The sequence below is a fragment of the Periplaneta americana genome, chromosome 3 (assembly GCF_040183065.1).
Source record: "Periplaneta americana isolate PAMFEO1 chromosome 3, P.americana_PAMFEO1_priV1, whole genome shotgun sequence".
NCBI lineage: Eukaryota > Metazoa > Arthropoda > Insecta > Blattodea > Blattidae > Periplaneta > Periplaneta americana.
Window position 1 is genome coordinate 120704461 of NC_091119.1, and position 22401 is coordinate 120726861.

At 37.9% G+C, this 22401-nt stretch overlaps 1 protein-coding gene across 3 annotated transcripts in view; it reads left to right on the forward strand.

Moving 5' to 3' along the window:
- Nucleotides 1-22401, forward strand: part of sm (heterogeneous nuclear ribonucleoprotein L) — a 528618-nt gene that overhangs the window by 348485 nt on the left and 157732 nt on the right. The window lies entirely within an intron of this gene.

The window sequence follows — 22401 nt, forward strand, 5'->3', positions numbered from 1 at the left end:
ACTTCTCTGGCACTTATCGGACGGTTAAAAACCGTTCAACCGTTTAAGAGATGCAAATCTTTATTGTCGGAGATAGGGCTGGGGACGGAGCGGTTCGGTTCGGAGCAGTTACTGTGACGTCATTACTCGGTTGATCCGAGTACAGTACCGAGTACAAATTTGTGGCGGCAGATTTAAAATTTAGATAGATTGAGTCGATTTTAGAACGTACTTTGAAAGTGAAACCAAGCGTGTTTTAAAAGCGTTGTAGTAAAGCGCTTTCGCTTTGCCAATTGACGAGAAAAAAGTACTTCTCTTCATTGCAAAATGATAGTTGCAAATTTTATTTGCGAGATTACAACTATTTGCGGAGTTATTTTATATGAAAGGCCTATTTAACTTTCAGTGTTATATATGACAGACGAAATAAAATTGATAAAATAATTTATAATATTAACAGCTAATAAATTAACATGTGAGGTAAACGTTAAACGCTGCAGCTAAGTAAAAAAAAAAGATACAAAGAAACGGGCTCCACGAAGCGCTGCCTAAAACACTTAAAAATAACATACAGCATTATTTACTATTACGGAAAGTGGATAAAATAATCAATAAAACGTGGAAGAACATAATGTTTATTTATTTTATAACATTACTAGCCTTCAATACAACCATTTTCTGTTTACTGAAGAGTAACATTATTGATAAATTAAAGTAATTAGGTAACATAATTCGTAGAAATGAATACAAATAAAATGATGACTGATGAGGTAAGACAAATCCAATAAACACAAATAGAAGAAAAATATAGGCCTAATGCACTACCTTTTTAAAAATATTTTAATATTAATCAAACACACTAATATGATGATGATAATAATAATAATAATAATAATAATAATAATACGTATGACTTTTAAGGAACCCGGAGGTTCATTGCCTCCCTCACATAAACCCGCCGTCGATCCCTATCCTGAGCAAAGTTAATCCAGTCTCTACAATCATAACCCACCTCCCTCAAATACATTTCAATATTATCCTCCCATCTACGTCTCGGCCTCCCCAAAGGTCTTATTCCCTCCGACCTCCCAACTAACACTCTATATGCATTTCTGGATTCTCCCATACTTGCTGCATGCCCTGCCCATCTCAAACGTCTGGATTTAATGTTCCTAATTATGTCAGGTGAAGAATACAATGCATGCAGTTCTACGTTATGTAACTTTATCCATTCTCCTGTAACTTCATCCCTCTTAGCCCCAAATATTTTCCTAAGCATCTTATTCTCAAACACCCTTAACCTCTGTTTCTCTCTCAAAGTGAGAGTCCAAGTTTCACAACCATACAGAACAACCGGTAATGTAACTATTTTATAAATTCTTTCAGATTTTTGACAGTAGACTAGATGACAAAAGCTTCTCAACCGAATAATAACAGGCATTTCCCATATTTATTCTGCGTTTAATTTCCTCCCGAGTGTCATTTGTATTTGTTACTGTTGCTCCAAGATATTTTAATTTTTCCATCTCTTCAAAGGATAAATTTCCAACTTTTATATTTCCATTTCGTACAATATTCTGGTCATGAGACGTAATCATATACTTTGTCTTTTTCGGGATTTACTTTCACACCTATCTCTTTACTTACTTCAAGTAAAATACCCGTGTTTTCCCTAATAGTTTGTGGATTTTATCCTAATACAGTCACGTCATCCGTATAAACAAGGAGCTGATGTAACCCGTTCAATTCCATACTTTCTCTCTATTATTATTATTATTATTATTATTTAGGATTATTATTATTATTATTATTATTTACAGTAATATGTTCAGACTGTCAGTGTTCATTAGCTCCACTTGACAGGTCATATAATAGGATGAACTCCTCTTCAATACTAAAGACCTTTCAGCCCGCCTTGGGGATAAGGAAATAATTTGTCCTGCAGCAGAAAATATTGAAATACAACAGTACCTACGTGAACTCTGTTTGAACGTTTGAACTGACCGGTAACGGCTACGGTTAACCGAGTAACTTCGGTGCTCCGCTGCCAAGCACATAAACCGATAGAACCGAGTAACTCAACAGTTCTATTCGCTCCGTCCCCAGCTCTAGTCGGAGAGCTACGGTAAAAGAGAACTTACAAGAGGAACAAGATGTCGACAGCCTAGTCGTGGTAACCAATTTGATGGATTTCGATTGGAGAAGAGTAATTTTCTACTACGGAACAACTATCTCATCCGATTGGAACGTTATCGTGAACCAGGCACCAAAGATCGGGACGATTTAGCATGTCAAGTTGGGGCTGGATCTCTCGCAATGGTGCTGGCGTGCTAGAGCGCATCGATGGCCGTCTTGTGGAGCCGCAGTATTTGCATTTTCTGGAAAACTTACTGCTTCCTTCAGTCCGAGTTTGATATCCCGAAGGAAATTTAATTTTCCTGCAGGATAACCACCCCAGACACTATTTCATAAACGTTCAGAGATAGTTCTCGAGAAGGCCCGAGATCGACCTTATACCTTGACCTCCCAAGACACCTGATTTGAACGTTATCGATAACGTGTGCGCTGAACTGAAACGGAGGAGGATCGAAAAATATCTCAATGACCCTCCTTGGAATTCAGATCAGTTGTGGGATCGAGTTCTGGCTACCTGGGAAGATCTCGCTGATGACAAGAACTATTTCCGAAACTTGGTCGGCTCTGTGCCCCGAAGTTGCCAAGCAATGATAAATTCCGGTGGCATGTGGATGAGATATTAGGTCCACATGTCTTTTTTACGTTTTTGGATTAGTTTATCTTTGTTTTATTTCGGCACCAAAAATATAAACTGTATTTTGTTCTTATTCTCCAAGTCGAGCCAAGTATTAACCCGCAGATATTAGGCAAAAAAAAAAAAAAAGTCAATGCAGAGAGGTAACATGTATGACATATAACAATGTTATTTAAAAAAATAAAATAAAATCCCCACCTGAACTCGGGCCCCCTACGTCGCAAGCCAGCATGTTACTGACTGCTCCAACGGGGCGAACAGTTTAGAGACGGCACAAAGAGAGAGGCTTGCAGGCGCCCGACTTGAACTTAAAGGAGACAATACACACAAATTTACTGGTGTGAATCGCTCTTCAATACTTTTAAGTTTTTCAGCAGCAAGAGTCACTCCATCAATTGATTCTAAGACTACAGATACGGAAATAAAATTTGGTGCTCCTTTATTGTATAAGTTTCGCTTGCAACACACTGTGCATGTGCACTAAACAAGAGTCCCTGTGTAGCCTATATGCTACTTGTGGACATTCGGCGAAATTGTTGCCTACATACAAGTAGACACCCATCAAGACTAGCTCCAAATTTTAATTCCGTATCTGTACAAAGAACAAACTGCTCTTATAAAACATTTCCTTTCTAACTGAATGTAATTTTTATGCCAGTCTTCAGACTGTAATTTTGCACAGACCGACAGAATTCCGGTACGAAAATTCTGATCTTCTCTTACGAAGATACCTGTCTTCATATTCGTAATTTTCATAGTGTATTCCATCGTGGTTGGGAGTAGCAATCTACCTGGTTGTCTTTGCTGTCGCTTTATTTAAAAGACCCAGATTCGATTTCTCGCAGCTTTGAACAGAATCTTTGGAACATCGTTTCTTTTACTTTTCATTCTCGTTCTGCATGCTTTGTTTGCGTTAAGCCCTATCCGTGTTCTACAACGGAGGTGCTGTCATTCTGGCTGAACTACATATATAACTTGTCACGCAGGGGAGGATCTTCCAATTACCCGTGGTTTCTGACACAGCATCCAGGAAATAGCTTTCAGTTGGACGCAAGTGTGTCTACTGGTGAATCACAGCCTAGCTGTTAAATATAACTATGCTGCAGTTATTACACAATATTAGTTGTTCATTGAAGGTGCTGGGGTTGCTGTCAGTTTGCGTCGGGAATGCCACAAGGTGCCAAGATCGACGCGCTCTCAAAATGATGTCGCGGCTGGCTAAGTATTAGTAATGGCGAAACAAGACATGCAAATGAGATGCGTTGGACTGCTCTTCGTTCGAATCATTTTTCAGATCCCCTATTTAACTTAAGAACTTTTATAAGTTACACAAATCTCTCTCTGTCTCTGTTTATAATTTATAATTACATCAGTTTTCCTGAAATCAAGGAGTCCGGAAAGAAAAAAAAATATTGCAAGTTGCTAAGTGCATTGTCTTCGGAGGTTCGTCGCATCATACTACACTTTCAAAGTGTACCAGCAGCTCAATATGGGGACTATCAGACTTTTGCAAGAACTTCTCTGAACAATTTTATACTACAAAGTTTCTACACCCCTTCTATTAGAAGTGTTCAGTTTGTTATGCTTGTTTCGACCCAGAAGTATTATTCTGAAAATTTGCATTATATTATAATAGCATTATCGTATAAAGAAATGTTGAGTGATTGACTGCATTAAGTAATTTCTATCCGTTCTTAAGCCTTGCAAATTACTCAGTCTTAAGAGACTTCGTCGCAAGTATATATTTCTTGGAGTCTTAAGTATTGTATATAATATCAATTTCACTACCTTCAGCCGTTACCCTCATAATCTGAAACTTTGACATAACGAGGTCGAAAATAGTGGATTTTTTTTTTTAGTTGCTACATAAAATGCATAATCAGAACTGCGTAATATACAGAGGGTATCAAAAAATGTATACACACTTCAAGCAAAGAAAAAACTATGTTAACATAACAAAGCTGAATTCACACAAACGGAAAATGATGAGCACTAATCATCTTAGACTTTTACAGTTACAACAGTTGCTCAAAATGCCCACCATGGGCGTCGAAAAAGTATGTTAACATAACAAAGCTGAATTTACACACACAGAAAATGATGAACGCTAATCATCTTAGACTTTTACAGTTACAACAGTTGCTCAAAATGCCCACCATGGGCGTCGACACACTTCTGAGTACGTTGAACTACTGTTCGAGCAGCGTTTGCGAAAGTGTCCTCAGCGATTCCAGCACATGCCGTTTCAATTTCTTCCCGAAGTGCTGCCAGTGTAGCTGGTTTTCTACGGTATACAACATTCTTAAGAGTCCCCCATAGGTAAAATCCAACGGAGTTAGATCCGGAGAACGCGGTGGAAACTCGGATCTCATCGTCCTATCCAGTGCCCTGGAAGATTGTCATCAAGGTACGCACGTACATCTCGGTGGTAATGTGGTGGTACATCATCCTGTTGGAAGTAAAATTCCTCATTTTCATAGAGTGTGTCGACCTGGTTGGCAAGTTGGTATAGCGCTGGCCTTCTATGCCCAAGGTTGCGGGTTCGATCCCGGGCCAGGTCGATGGCATTTAAGTGTGCTTAAATGTGACAGGCTTATGTCAGTAGATTTACTGGCATGTAAAAGAACTCCTGCGGGACAAAATTCCGGCACATCCGGCGACGCTGATATAACCTCTGCAGTTGCGAGCGTCGTTAAATAAAACATAACATTTTTTTTCATAGAGTGTACGATTGGCGGGTAAGAAGGATTTGCGTAACATGTTCAGGTACGCTTGACCAGTTACTGTCCATCTAAAAAGAATGGTCCAGTTAGACCCCTGGATGACAACCCACTCCAAACATTAATTCCAGGTAAATTAACAGCTTTTTCCACAGAAACATGTGGATTGTTTGCACACCAGTAGACGCAGTTATGCCGGCTAACAGTTTCGTTCAACTTAAATTGCGCCTCATCGGACCAAACAACTTTCCCTACGAAGGCCTCATTCTCTTGCACCATGTTCCGAAACAACTCACAGTACTGCATTCTCCAATCAGGGTCATCTTCATTTAATGCATACAAAAGTCTTGGGATGAAAACTTTCAACTTGGCTGTTTTAATAATATGACGTACGCTGGTTCTGCTAACCCCAGTCTCACGTGCACATTGCTTTGTAGATTTCTGCGGTGAGTGTTCAAAACGTTCCAAAACCATAGCCGAGGACGCGGGGCTTGTTGATGTGCGAGGTCTCCGAGATCTGCCCTTGTAAATATCGCATACGGTACCATGAGTCTCAAATTTGTCACGAATGCTTGTAATTATTAATCGCGTTGGTGGTTCTGTTCTGTACTCAGTGTCCATTGCCGTTGAACTTAACAACATTCTCGGTTCTCCAATACCACTTCAAAATTTCTTTCCGCTGTTCAAACGATAATTTTGGCTCCATTTTGTTAATTGATCTGTCGCGCAGCAATGCTATCATAACGTATTAGTGTCTCATCTGTTTACAGGATATCATACTACACATTACTGTTGTTTTTCGGTCCAACTTTGAAATACATCTCCTGTCAAAGTGTGTATACATTTTTTCGGCACCCTCTGTATAAATTACGTGTTCCTTGCAACTGTTGTTGAATATATAAGGTAAAAACTAATGTGTTGCCCGACGTGTTATCATTTATCAGGCTAAAATGGGCAGTAATTAACAGCAAACATTTCGATTTGTGTTCGCGTCGTTATAGGCGGGCATGCGTCTCTGCTCGGATCTTGATTACCTTACGCCCGGGTAATGATTTTACAATAGCGCGGCAGCGCGGCGCCTGGCGTGTCAGATGCTTCTTACGTCAGCTTCTCACATCTGTATCATCTCGGACATTGAACTAGCTGTTTTAACGTTTCTCCTTCATCTCGCTGAGTGCTGAGTAAGAATTTTTAATATCTCGTGATCTAGTCTGGCTAAAGAGAACTGAACTTGTCTATTGCATGCAAGGAAAAGAACAAACTTTACTATAGGAAAGATACTTTAACATGTCTGTTGCCCTTTGTTAAAACACCTATTTCATGTAGCATGCAATAAGCTTTCGGCGGGAAGTTATCTCCTCACTGCTGTATATTTTGAAGAATAAACATTTTCCCAATTGTAGAATAATTACGTATCCTTAAGTCCATTGAATTTAACATTTCATCCCCCTCTGTTTATTAAAAAAAAACACTAGGTTTAGTGAGAAACTGCTGATATTGCCAATTGTGAGAATAATTTATACTTAAACTACGTCATCGTTCTTCCAACATTTTTTCAGCCGATTCCACAATAGTGTCACCTATTTATAACAAGAAGAACTATTTCAAAGTTTGTCCATTCGTTATATATTTTGTTCTGTTATCCCGTGGTTAGAAAGTTACCTTTCATGATCAGAAAATTATAGTTCAGGTATCTTTGATTGCCAATCAGTGATGTTTCGTGCCTAAAATCACGGGTTCACTACTTTTATGATATTACATAGTTCTCAAACAATTTAATTTAATTTTCTGAAAAAATAAAAAATAAAAATATACTACAGTTCTTTAAAGTAGACAATTGCCTTAAAATATGATGATGATGATGATGATGATGATGATTGTGATCAATTATCTTTGAAAGGACATAGCGATTTTCCTTACGTTATCATTCTGTCTTTCAATATTCTGCCTGAAACCTGAACTAAGCCTTTGCCTAATTTCTGTTCTTCCAAGGACTGATAAATCTAGGCAAGCCTTTTTATGAGCAATAGATTCCTCGTGCTTCTTAATTTTCTGTGTAAAATGGCTTAAATCACACACCAGTGCATGTCCAGCTCGTATCTTTACCCTTAGCAAACATCAGGTACGGGAAACAAAATAATTTATTTGTAGATTCACTAACGCAAATCCGGCTGTTTTTTTTTTTTTTTTTGCATTGAAAGCCCCACAAAATGTCTTACCCTGCTTGTTTGTGCTTGCTTTAAATCAAGTGGAGGTAACGTTCTTCCAAGCGTCTTTATTTTACACTCATCTTTCAAGATTAAAACTGAAAAAAATTGTTTATAAAAGATATTGAATTCTGTTCTTTTTTTCGGAAACGAACACTGGTCACACTCACAGATGAGTATATTAAAACTAAAACACTAAGAAAAACTAAATGGGCATTTAAAGGATTGTATGAAACCATTTAAAGTTTGTGTGACTGCAATCTGTGTATATTTTTGTGTGGCTTTACTTTGTTTATAGTGTTTCTCTCTCTCTCTCTCTCTCTCTCTCTCTATTTATTGTGTAGCTTTACTTTGTATATAGTGTAATTTTTTTCTGTTTATTTCCATTATTGTATTTGTATTCCTGGTGTTGTGGAAGAGAAGGCCTGATGGCCTTAACTACACCAAAATAAATAAATAAATTAATTAATTAATTAATACAAGCAATAACACACGCACATGTGCTACTAGCGTGATATCGGCTACAGATTGGAACTAACTTCGGGTTTGCATCACGAAGTCTTTCGCGTGTCTGCTGTTTCTCGATCACGTGACTACAGCTGTGCTCGTCCAAACACCAGCGCAACCACACGTTTGCCATACAGCATTTCCCCTTACCACATGCCTCGCACGGAAGTTTAGAAGTTGATTCGGCGAAGTTCAGAAGCTGACTCGTCGAGGTTCAGAGGAGAAATTGAACCTCGGAAGCTTACAAGCATGTAGGTATTCGATCTCTGCGGTTCATAGGTTTTCATACGACAAAAATACATCAGAGCCGCAAGTAAACTTATTATAGATGAGCAAGAAACAAAGAATGATAGTGTAAATTTTAAATAAATGTATTTAAACAATTAAATTGTTTTTCCTTATCTTTTCTGAGGGTTTTTTGAACCATTAAACGCAAAGAACGCGCCGCCACTGATGCCAATGCATCTATTGCGCATGCATTATTCGGGTATGCACGTTCTAAATGCATATATCGGATGGATTTTTGTAGTTTTATAGTGTGCTGTGACGGATAGCGAGTTAGTACGCGAAATGCGCTGCTGTTTTAGAAGTTCTTTAGGACAGTGATAGTGTAAGTCACGGGTGTAATTTACCTTCCATCAAGTTGCTTGTTTTTGAAGAGGCTCTGTAAATATATGTCCACGATGAGGCCGCTATGCGAATTGGCATTGCCGCATGGCAAAAAAAAAAAAAAAAAAAAAAAAAAAGTCTGCGAAAGCCAGAACCCAAAAGTGCGCCTCCACCGAGGCCGCTGTGCCAATTGGTATTGCCGCATGGCACAACCAGTCGGAATAGTTCAAAAACATATATTGCGCCTCTTGGACTAATATTACTATTCTTTTTCTGATATTCATTTTTTAATTTCTGTAATAAAATGTAACTGGAGAAAACTTGGTTACCCTGCATCATTACTGCCAGGAAAGGTTTTCAACAACACCACGTATTTGTTTTCTTTAAAAAAAAGACAGTGTCATGTCTCTTGTGCTTATTATATCTTGATATAATACTGAGTTATAAACGTTTTTATCTTAATCTTCATTACAATAAAACGTGCGTTCAAATTTTGATAGCAAATATCCAAAACATCATTAATCAAGGATGGAAAGACTGAAAATTCTAAAAATGTCCGTAATATGTGAACAAAAAGTAATATTTTCCACTGTATATAAAAACGAATTGTCAACAAAATCATAGTACCACGTAGCAGAAATTAAGCCATTTACAGATGTGGAGATTGTTGAGTGCCTTCTGTCTCCATGTGACACTTTATTTTCTAAATTTTGTAATTCAGAACAGAGTACAGGTGAAATAGAATCAATGAACCTGCTCGTGTTAATATGATTTTGCAGATAAGTAGCAGAGTCCGCCTTTTAACTTCAAAATACAGATGCCAGTAATGTGTTACTTTTGTTTCATTATATTGAAATAATAATAATAATAATAATAATAATAATAATAATAATAATAATAATAGGCCAATTCAATCGTTTTGTTGAGAGACAGGTGAAACACGGAATATTAAACAGCTAATACGAGGTATAGACATTTTGTTAAAGATACTTAAACCTCAGTCCTTAGTAGTCACCAAGTATGAAGCCCTCAAAACGTTTTCGACATTTAAATACCAAACACCCAGACCTAAGAGACAAGTCTGTACAATTCTTTGAAAGAAAGCTAAACCTCTTACACAAGGAGTAAACTGTTTTACTGTGGCAACTAGCACTAATGAAAAGCATTCAGCTTACTGGAAAATTCGCATTGCAAAATCCAGTAATCCATATACAATTGCTAAACATTGCTTTTACGGACAATTGTGGATGTAGTGCAAATAATTATTGATAAAAATGAGGCTTACAAGCTCAAAAAATACAGTTCCTAGCCACATTAATAGAACCATTCCTGAATTTTAAAACAATTGAAGTTATTTATATTGTAGGCCTACAAGACATGAATTTTTCCTGAAATACATTATTTCTAATCGTTGATTATGTCTGCAGCATATGCTGACAATGTATTTTATTTGGAGGATATTAGTTGTTAAGGCTGTTTGAATGTTCGTATCACATTCCATTATCGTGCACAAAGTCACAGTGAGATATTGGATTGGTTTGCAGTAATGAAATATCCTAGTGTTTTTAGTTTATTGAAAATTGCGCAATGTGTTTCTTTTAAAGTGTTTGTTATGGGAAAAATTAGCATCTTACGTCTCGGAAGAATCTAGGGTTGCAGTTTCAATCCAGGACACGTAAAGTTTCGAATTTCTTAAAACTCTTGTCAACCGCATTAGAAGTAACTGTAAGCGGGAAACAAATTTATGTTGTCATCGTGTAGGAAAATTCCGTTCAAAAAATAAAACATCACCAAGAGTTAACACAGAAAATTTTCAAGATATGCAGGGAAAACAGAAAAAAGAACATATCAGTTGGAAACTAAGCTGGAATGTGAAGGAATTGTGATTTCTGAAAGAACTGTGCGCAGCAGATTGTACGAGTAAGGTTACAAGTGCTGCATGCCTACTAAAAAGCATTTTTTGACGGATGAAATGATGAAGAAACATCTATTTTGGACAAAGCAGCACAGACATTTCACTATGAAGAGTTGTAAAAGTGTACGTGATAAACATTGTGCATATTCTAATACGTATTTTAAATTTTCATCCAAATTGTTAAATTTCAAAGTTCATACCCCTCATACTGTATTTAGACTATATCTTTCTCAGGTATGCTTTTCGTACGAGTCCAGATCACATATAAATTGCTCATCCCTATGTTAAAATCGGTAGCACTTTGAAGAGAATAACCTCCAGGATCGCCACCCGCCCGTTGTAAACGAACACGAGATGGCAGTACAGTCGCTAATGCATTTCAAATGGGAGTTATGACGTGACTCCTTATGTAATAACCAGATGGCAGCATAGTAAACCTGACAAAAGTTGTTACCGTCAAACCATATAAGGCCGAGCAATCTGGGTATATATGATCTAGGGTACGAGTCAGTCTTCCAGTGCATGATTCATAAAGAAAAGTTTTCCCTACGAAAAAGGTAAGAGAAATTGAATCCTGAATGCATAGTTAAAACTGTGAAGCATCCAACATTGTCCAGGTTTGTTCAGTGATATCAGGAAAAGGTGCAGATCGCCTGTACATTGTTCAGCGGACAATAAAACAGGACCTGTACATCAATATGTTAGAGACATGACTATGTCAGAAAAACATTCCTCGTTTACCTTGCGCTGCCAGGATCCGTCAGGTCTGAAATACACCCCTAGCGCCAAGGAAATAACGTGACATCAAAGTTGTCTCATTGTCTGATTGCAAGAGTAAGCTTCACTGTTTTTACATCGAGAAGCTCTTTGCAACAAAATAATGACCGTCTCGTATGGATTGTTTTAAAATCTGTCAGTAAAGTGGTAAATTCCATCAAAGGAATAGTGTTGCAAAACTATGCTGCTTGGCACGTCTTGTATAGGCTTGGCTTCCATTGAGGGAGACCGACAACTGTCGGTTTCAAGATTGGCATGCCACCTGGCATAATTTGCTTCGCTGCAAAAGCCAACTAGACGTCCACACCAGACGCTTGTGCATATCGTTAATCCTTAAATTGGCAAAACTTCATTTCTTACACCAATTTATTAAACCGTGTCGGACTGTAAAGAAAACAACTATCGCAATGTCCATATTTTATTTATTATTTATTTATTTATTTATTTATTTATTTATTTATTTAACCTGGTAGAGATAAGGCCATTAGGCCTTCTCTTCCCCTCTACCAGGGGATTACAACTACAATATTATAGTATTGTGAAATTTTAATATTCCTACCAATTTTTTTTGTCTGTTCTATTAAAATTATAGCATATAGCCTATTACGGTAACCTGTTGTATCCTATAGGATACTTTGTGAATTTAAGGGTTAACTACAGAAGGCATGGATTAGAAAGAGATTATGAATGAGAATATTCAAATTTTTCTCTGTCAGAGGTTTCCACAATCTTTAAGTGCTGTCTTTCGCCAAGAGCTGTGAACGATGTGTGGCGAGCCAGTACATATACTTTTGTAATAAATTTATTAAGGTGTAAAGGGTACTTTATCTGCAGCAAATCTGGTATGTATACAGGTACAGTGATTTTATTTCTGCGCGTGGAAGGCACACGTAGAATTTTTCGCCTAGAAGTCTCTCACTAGATCACAAAGGAAAACTTGTGTGTTATGTGCGCACGCATTATAATGTAGTAGCCCATGTGTGTATGCGGATGGGGGAGGTAGGGGACCCTGTTGCTATTTTTGTCCATCCGCAGTTTATATAGAAGTGAAATGGACAATAGTGAAAACAGACATACGTCTTGGCTTAAACAAACACCCACTCACTTTTATGTAATTCCGAATCTAAAATTCATGGAGTGTTGTCCTCTCTAGCCGCCTCGCAGGAAAAACTCCTTTATCTGTAACCAGTTTGATATTTGCCCTGCTAATGCACTCGTGACGTGAGTGGTTTTTGGACTGCTGGTGTCAAGAAGTCGGAGAGTTGAAGCACTGTTTTCGCAGTGACTTACTCCTCTCCTGTTTGGCCAAGTTCTTATTTCCGAATGATGAGTAATAACGGTGCTTCAATGCAGATGCTTTTATGCAAATAGTAATCTAAGTTAAACACACAAAGTTTGAATTGACTTTGTACGTAAAAAACTATCCTGCGTTTTCATCTAAATTGTAAAGAACAGGAGAGAAAGAAATAATATATTAATATGAATGAATAATCAATATAAACCTTTTAATGTTCTCCGACGCACTGTAAGTCTATATCGGTGTTTTTGGCCCATAGAGCATTTATTGCATTTTATCTGTAGACATGTACTTGTCCAATACAAGTTATAAATCGGGGATGCATCAGGGATCGAACCTGGGTCCACAGGATTATAAGTCCAGCGCTTTAGCCACTAGACTACCGTGGCGGCTATACATTCATAACATTTAAAAACAACTTCGATAGCAGTTAGAACCAGCAATAGACTTTGAGATTGGCAACAAATTCATAGCGGAGTAAGACAAGGCTATGGCCTATCTCCTTTACTTTATACTGTGTGTGTGTGTGTGTGTGTGTGTGTGTGTGTGTGTGTGTGTGTGTAAACAGAATCATTAAAGATTTGAAACTGACGTGTCATGGTTCAATTTATATCAATCGAAGTTTAGAGATTGATAGTCTACTCTTTGCTAATAATTTAGCCTTAATTGCGTACTTATAATGAAGATAAGCTTCAATATTGAGTGCACAATCTAAATATGATCAAGTCAAAATACGATAATATGGAAATCAATATTGAAAAATAGTAGTCATAGCATTTCGTGGAAAATACCCGATCACAAGCAAAATTTGCTTTAAAAACAAATTAATATTAAGAGTAAATGAGTTTGTGTATCTTGGCTATAATTTAATAATTTTTGATAAAACAGATATAACTTCTAAAATTTGCAAATACAATAAAACAGTGAAAATAATCAACAAAATTATGAAGCCTTGCCTAATACAGCGACACGCAAGAATACGTTTGTGTAAAAACTTTGCTAGACCTGTACTATGTTACGGAAGTGAAGCATGGGCAATGAAAAGTACTGATATCAGAAATTAAATTCATGAGAGAAACACTAGAATATACCTTCTTGGACCGTAAAAGAAATGAGGATATCGTGCAAGAACTCAAATTACAACCAGTCTTACAGTTTATAAACAAGTACCAGCTGCAGTGGAAAAACCATGTCCAACAAATAAACAGTAATAGACTTCCAAAAGCCATGCTTTAATATCATACCCAAGGGATGAGATGTTTGGGTGTCAAAAATAAAAGTGGACCGAAAATGACGCACTGAGACCGTAACAGGCCATGAGCCTTATAATAATTGTTTGAATGACAACGATGATGATGACGACGACGACGGCAATCTTTTATCTGCTTTGTGAAGGATAAATGGTAGACAAAGCTGGCGCAAGGTATTTTTCTCTGGGCTTATTCCGTTTTCCTCCTCTATTATCATCATTCTACCAAGACATCACAATCACCCCAACTGCCGCGAGGTCCCGAGTCTGACTTCAGAACTAAAAAAAAAGTAGCAGAAAGTACAATGAGGGAATGTTTGAGGTCTTCCCGTCCATTTTCCCCAATTCAAAAATTGTGACAATGGAAGATAAGCCCGATGGAACCTGTGCATTATAAAGCGCTGGTTTCCAAGAGCTACGGCTCCGACGCCACGTGCATTGAGTTCTGTTAACGCTTGCGACATATAGCGTCGACTGGTTTTTATAGCAGTATCAATGCATCGTTTTGGGTCAAGATGGCTGACAACATGGCTCTAACAGTTATTTTTTTGTTATAACGTGAGACAGATATAGTAATAAAATAATAATAATAATGATGATAATAATAATAATAATAATAATAATAATAATAATAATAATAATAATGTATCTATGTAGCCTAAATGCATTTCCCATTTTCATCATCGATGTTTTAAATAGTAATATTTTGTACCTTTATTACTGTTTTATCCATGTTAGCCATTTAATTATAGTATTATTATTTTAATATAGTTACAGTATTTACTGTATTAACAGCGGCGATGAGTACACTTTATTATGTAAGGTAAATGAACCAAAGGTGGACCGGGGTCTTAGGTGGCCGGAGCTAGTTTTAGATATTGACACTGTCATTAGGCGCTCGATTTTACAAGCACATTGGATTGTGTCAAAACATTATGTACAGAACGAGACCCCATTCATCTAGACCAGGCATTTCCAACTGCTAGCGCTGTGACGTCACACGTCTCTGCTCTCGAGCTAATTTAAATTGGAAGCATAGGTAAAAGAGCAAAGTAGGGGGAGTTGCAGTGGAAAGGATGGAGATGTTTAAATAGCGGAGACAACACTACACGGGAGCAAAACTTGAGTGCGAATGAGGGGTTAACATTGTGTGTACTGTATTTATTTCCTTTATAAGTGCAGTGTACGAGTTTTAATTTGATCCTGAATTGCTGCGAAGACAAATACATTGTTTAGTTTACTTTTAATGTGGTGTGAAAGTAGTATTTTTAATATACAATCTACAATATTGAAGGAATTAGAAAATTCAGATTTCACTTCTGCGAATCAATATATTCATTCTTCACCTAATTGAATAGTAGTTAATACTTCACTGTACCAGTTTCATTTTGAGCCGCTGTAAACACCACTGCAGCTCGAAATAGCCCATATTTACTCTTAGAAATGCGTTAGAAGCTTAATACAAAAAATGTATTGTTTGCTCTTCATACTGAAGTATACGATGCTGTGGACGCAATTTTCTTGAAACATTGACAATAATTGATGCAAATTTAACAGAATAATGAACATAATAGTACAGAAAGCTTAAGCATAATACGTTTGTGTGACATCAAGTGACACCTCAGTTAACGACTTTGGGAATTGTACCAAATTATAAGAAAATGCGCTGTTGCTTTGGTTAAAGAAGTGAAAAAGCACATCATAAGAAAATGCACTGTTGCTTTGCAAAAAAAAAAAAAAAAAAAAAAAAAGCTGGCTGCTGCTCAACTACTACTAGACTACGTGTTTCAATTAAAAGCGTTGATCGTATTATCAAATTATAGACGACATCTTGTGTTTTTTATCTCCAATATAGAATTGTGGTAGCTCCATCGATCCATACAACTTTTTCTAGTAGGTTATTTTACGACGCTTTATCAACATCTAAGGTTATTTAGCGTCTGAATGAGATGAAGGTGATAATGCCGGTGAAATGAGTCCGGGGTCCAACACCGAAAGTTACCCAGCATTTGCTCCTATTGGGTTGAGGTAACTTGTCCCGACCGGGAATCGAACCCGGGACACCTGGTTTCGCAGCCAGACGCGCTAGCCGTTACTCCACAGGTGTGGACTCCACAGAACTTCTGACACACGTGACTACTACACGTCTTTACCGATCTCTAGTTCAGTCGCGAACAGTAGATAATAGAATTTGTTCCAAATTGTATCTTTGATTTACTGAAGTCTATTCTTTTTGCGGAAATACTACAGCATTTACATGATTAGATGTAAAACCTCTACGAGAAATCTCACGTGAGCTTACCTCAACGGTCGAACTACGGACGTCCACAGTGTTACATCACGTCCGTTTTATAGTTGGAGGAAGGTGTGTATGAGTGAGTATAAAGACGCATCGTTGTGCCGGATGTGGGCGTGCGTGTCACAATTTCACAACCATTGCCCTAGGCGAGGACTACGGAAAGGGGGCACATAAAAACGCTTCACATCGAAGTAGATCACGCAGTTATTTTTAAGCCCTCCTGACAGTCACATTTAACACAAAGTGGGTGTCGTGTTCTGTACGGAACTCTTTATTTCATTTCTGAACATTATGCAGAATTTAAGTGGCGGTCATACCTGGACACCTGAGGAGCTGTATTCCTCCCATACGCGATGTTGGCTCTCGACAAATGCCCTGCGATTTATTTTGTGTGCTTTGGCATACACAGAAGTCCGTCTTGTCAAATAAACATGGTAAGCGCTACGGACCTGGTAGTTCATCTCGCGGTGTGGCCCTGCCAGACTCATAAATTCCTGTGGCGCGAGGCAATATTTCTCTGTACCATCTTATTCACACATGAATTCATGATTTGGATTGAATCGCGCAAGTTTTTGGTTCGGTCCCCGTTCTTGGCCTAGTTATAAAGTCGGAGATAATGAGGCATACACTTGCCGACTGCTGTGCGGTAATGAGGCGTCCACAAATAGCGAGAGGTAGACTCACAAACCCTGCATTCCTGCGGTAAACAAATACCAAGTCGAAGTCTGATGGCTTTCGTCCTGCAATGGGCCGAACCTCACCATAAATAACGCCAAAAAGTTAGTCATGTTTCGAAAATAGTTCCTTTGCTACTCTTGAGTCGTTTTATTTAGTCTCGCATTCCTCTTGACTGCAGTATATAATAATGTTGTGTTAAAACACTGACTCATTTGTCTCCGGTATTTGATCAGCCGATGGACCAACTATTCTCTTTCTAGCGAGCAGACTTCCACTGTTACTTATTTATAACAAGAATATCGTTACGCCAATAAGAACAAGATAGTCACGACGTGCAGCAGTTTGTTAGGTTAATTGGGATGTTACAAAATAAGATTGAACTGTACCACTTGAAAGCGTAGAAGTTTGTTTTGGTAAATTTGGTAACAAAACAAAAAAAAACTTACATAGCACTGGGTTTGCTGAAGAACAGTCCTCCAAAGTGAAAAAGTATAATTATTGTATATGATTGCGCACCGCCAAAAAATGTAGCCTAATGGTATTTTTAAAGATGCGCATTCTTGTGTGAACTGAGTGAAATGCCACTGTGTCCTTGGACCTTTGGAACCCAAATACACTTCGCGCAACATTCACATAGGAAAAGTTATTTCTACAATGATGTCTTAAGATTATTTCATAGAAAATTCACATTGTTAGCATAGTTTTAAAATCATTTTTAGTAGGTTATTTTACGACGCTTTATCAACATCTTCGGTTATTTAGCGTCTGAATGGGATGAAGGTGATAATGCCGGTGAAATGAATCCGGGGTCCAGCACCGAAAGTTACCCAGCATTTGCTCATATTGGGTTGAGGGAAAACCCCGGAAAAAACCTCAACCAGGTAACTTGCCCCGAACGGGAATCGAACCCGGGCCACCTGGTTTCGCGGCCAGACGCGCTGACCATTACTCCACAGGTGTGGACTTTAAAATCATACTGGAGGCCCAAGATCGCATGATATTTAAACTATTCAGCAACAACAGTAAAACTATTAAATATTGTACAAGTTTTGAGTGTAGTTATAGGAAGTAGGGATGTTGGCGGATGGCACTGTTCCCCTTCGCACTTTTCCCACCCACCTTCTACCCATCCTTGAACTCGAAACGTTCTTCGAAGGATTGCTTCCGAAACAACGTTTGCTTCTCTCTGCTACTAAGGATAACCTAAAAGTAACATCGAAATAAAGTGTCTTTAATTATATAAACTATTTCTGAATCATTATTTTGTTTAATATTTATAATTTTTTTTTTCATTTTAAAAGGCACATGTGAGGTGTTGGACAATACTAAGATTGCTGATTTCATTGCAAAGGCGAGTAAAGTAAGGAAGAACGCATAACGCGACTATAGGCCATATTCACGACTCTTACGCTGTAAATGCGATAGTTATATGTTTCAATGACTCTGTATATATAGGCTGGAAGTTATAGCGGATGCGGAAAAAATATGTACAAAAAATTTGAGGTAAGAAGATGGCACAAAACTAAGTATTTTAAGAACATGAACAAATATTGTCAGACATTTAGTTGCGGTGCTGAAGACTGTGTAAGATTCAAAGTCGTAATTTTGTAATGTGTTTGTGGTGTTACCAAGAGGAAAGTAAACCCACATTAGGAAATAACATGTAAGTTGCTAGTCAGGAAACAAACTATCCTACTGCATTTAACAAAAATGCATTTACTATAGAAACATGTTTTTGGTTCGTCCAGTCATTACAGTACAGTTACCTTAAATCACTTCTTTTATCAAATACAAGTTTAAGTGCACAACATAATTGAACAAATGTTCAAAATTTTGACACGCAACATTAACGGCGCAATCTCTGAAAAATTCAAGGAGAGTCTGGATCACTTCTGCTGCGACCATAAGGTTAGCACATCTTCGATAGATGTGCTTTAAATCACGTCCTTAATGGTACCCCAAATGAAAAAGTCGCATGGTTTCAAGCCAGGGAAACGTGGAGACCATGTTATTGGACCACCAAGTGCGATCAACCTCTCGCCATTGTTGCAGTATGGTGAATTCTGACTGCAGGAGCAAAATGTGGAGGTGCGCTGTCATGTTGAAACCAAAGCTTTTGCTTAACTGCAAGTGGCACATCCTGCAGTAACTCATGTCAAACGTCCCGTAAAAATACAAGGTACATTTGTGCGTCCAATCTTCGAGGTAAACATGTAGGGGCCGACGAGTCGTCCACAATCCCAACCCATATGTTTACAGCGAAACGCTCTTGCACGGAAACCTGTACACCGATTGACTGTGGTTGACTTGGGTTCACGTTGATAGGCTTATGACAGTACTCGATAAGTCCGTATCATTCTAGTTTTTACTCTTATCATTAGAGAAACTGTTGAATAATTTATTCCCTTGCCGATTTTAAATAAAATGGACGGTTTTGTTGCACAGTAAATAAAAAGTTGAAGAGCCCCTTCAGACGAGGCCACTTTTAGAAACGCTGCTGCTGCTTGTGAATAGTGGATATAAATAGGGCCTTCAGACACAGCCACAGCCACAGCCACAGAATAGTGGCGCAGCAGACGCTCTGGCTGATGGCGGCCACTAAAAGTGGCGCTTCTCGTCGCGATAGTAAGAAGTAAATAATAAGTTTCACACGACGCCACAGCGACGCCACTATGGCGCTGCTAACGGACGACTGTTGGGCCACCAATTCCTTACACCGCCTCGGCAGTATATAACCTATTGTGGCACAATGTCTTTTTTTATTATATTAGTAATTCGTGGTAGAAGCTCTTCAAATAATTTCTTAAACATGCTAAAATACGGGAGGGGGGGAACCTTTTAATATTCCTTGTGTAAATCATCGAAGAATATGGACAGCTTCAAATACTTGGAGTGTATACTATAAGCAGTAACATGAGCTGCTGCCAAGAAGTCAAAAGGAGAATATCTATGGCAAAGGAGCCTTTTAATAGAAAATGGAGCATCTTCTGCGAACCTCTGGGGAAAGAACTAAGGAAGTGCTTTGTATGGAGTTTAGCATTGTATGGAGCAGAAATGTAGACATTACGACGAAGTGAAGAGAGGCAACTAGAAACATTTGAAATGTGGATAGGAGCAGGATAGAGCGTGTGAAGTGGACAGACAGAGTAAGAAACGAAGCTGTGTTGGAAAGAGTGGATGAAGAAAGAATGATGCTGAAACTGGTCAGAAAGAGGAAAAGGAATTGGCTGAGTCACTGCTTGAGAAGAAACTGCCTTGGAAGGATGCACTGGAAGGAATAGTGAACGGGAGAAAAGTTCGGGGCAGAAGAAGATATCAGGTATTATGGTGATTGAGGAGTTTACGACTCTGAGGGCCAATAAAAATGCCCTCCTTTTACCAATGATTCGTGAAAATTAGGCAGAAAATACTTGAATGTATCTCCATTTTGGTTCATAGCCTTGACGAATTTCTTCATTAACGTAGCAAAAATTGATTGCACATTTACGCACAATGCTTAAGAACAGCAGGCAATCACAGAAAATCACATAAGATCTCATCACGACCAAATGTGCAAATTTAAACAAAACATTATAGAACACAGGAAAGAAAACATATCTTCACTAACAAGATTTTTAATAGGAACTGCCTAGTTTTGTTGTGAAGCTAGCTTTGTCAATGGTAAGTCAAGCTGGAAGTCCTAAAACGAATCCCTTCTCATTAAGGGTGGTAAAACTAGTAAAAATCTTGATTTCGTGTAATATTTATATAGGACTGAAAACATCCGGTCATATATATCCCCAAAACCAGAAGCAATTGACAATTAATGCCATATTCGTGGTCAGCGACCCAAATTTAGTAAGAATTGTTTACTTCAATCTGTGAAGCATTTTCACTGTTCACCAGTGTAATTGAAAGGTATAGAATCATTTAGCGACCTATTCTCCCTGAACTATACAGGGTGGTTCACGATGATGTACCGCCACTTACGGAGCTTATTTCCGAAGACATTCTGAGCAAAAGATGTCATATAAACATCTGTCCTGATCTCAATTTTTCAGAATTACACTAATTTGAAGTTGTGAATAAAATACTTTTTTTCTTTAGTTTTAAGAGTAAAAGAATATTGCAAATAGAGAATGAACTATTCACAAGTATCACTTATTTAATTGGCTAGTGTTCTGAAGTTAAAAAATTTGTTCCTCAATTGCTTTGTACAGATTTCGTTTTTCAGTTGTTAACTAAAAATTACATTATTCTTGCCACAAAAATTATTACAAATCATACGACTTTAGGAACTCGATTCTCTACAATTTAATTCTGCATCCTAGTGCACAGTCTAAAGAACTTACAAGAGTGCGTGATTTGTAACAATTGTTGTGACAAGTACGTAAGAAAGATGTAATTTTGTAGTTAAACATTGAAAAAAAATCTGTATGAAGCAACTATGGAATTCACAACACATTTTTTGCTTCAGAATACTTGCTAATTAAAGAAATGATACTTCTGAATAGTTCATTCTTTATCTGTAATATTCTTTTACCCTTAAAACTAAGGAATAATGGTATTTTACAAACTTCAAATTGGTGTAACTCTGAAAATATTGAGAATTGGACTCATGTTTGTATGAATTTTTTTGGTCAAAATGTTTTTGGAAATATGCGCCGCAAGTGCCGGTAACTCCTCGTGAACCACCCTGCTGTATAACTTGACACAGTCTGTGATCACTGATAAGGTACAACTGAAGTACTGTGAATTAAGACAAAAGGAATAACGATTGAAGACTTTCAATTGTGAGTTCGAGCGAGCCTACGCTTATTTTGGACACATCTAAGTTCCTTCATCACATCTGAAGGAGTCTGACGTCCATCTAAAAACCAATTCTCTCGGCATATTTACTAACACTTTTGGCAGACACCAAAAGGATTTCGTATTTTATATTTCATTCCCGGGAACAGACTTCTAACGCCAAGTTTCTCAATACTGGAAACGAAGAATATTAAATCTGACATTCCACTAACTGATCTGAAGATAGAAACAACCAAACTGTTACGCCATAGGCATTGAAGGCATATTCTCCAGTTTTGCAATGAATAATAAGCTTGCTGGTCTGCGGAGTAGTAGTTAATTCTCCATGTACAGTACTCAGTATGAAGCCAAGTTAGCGCACAGTGCAACTCATAGTTCCACGAAGGACAAGGCGGCGGAGATTTCTTTCATGAACTTCCAAACCGAGACGCGTTTACAACTAGAATCATAAATTTTACTTGAGCTTAAAAGACAATTAGTATTTGGATTGAATTTCGGGAAGGGGAAACTACGACCTAGCACGACGACCATTCAAGATCTATGCGCTTACCCTTAAGCTGGGCGCATTCCCAAACCCACACCGGCTTACTGTGCTAAGGTTCTCTG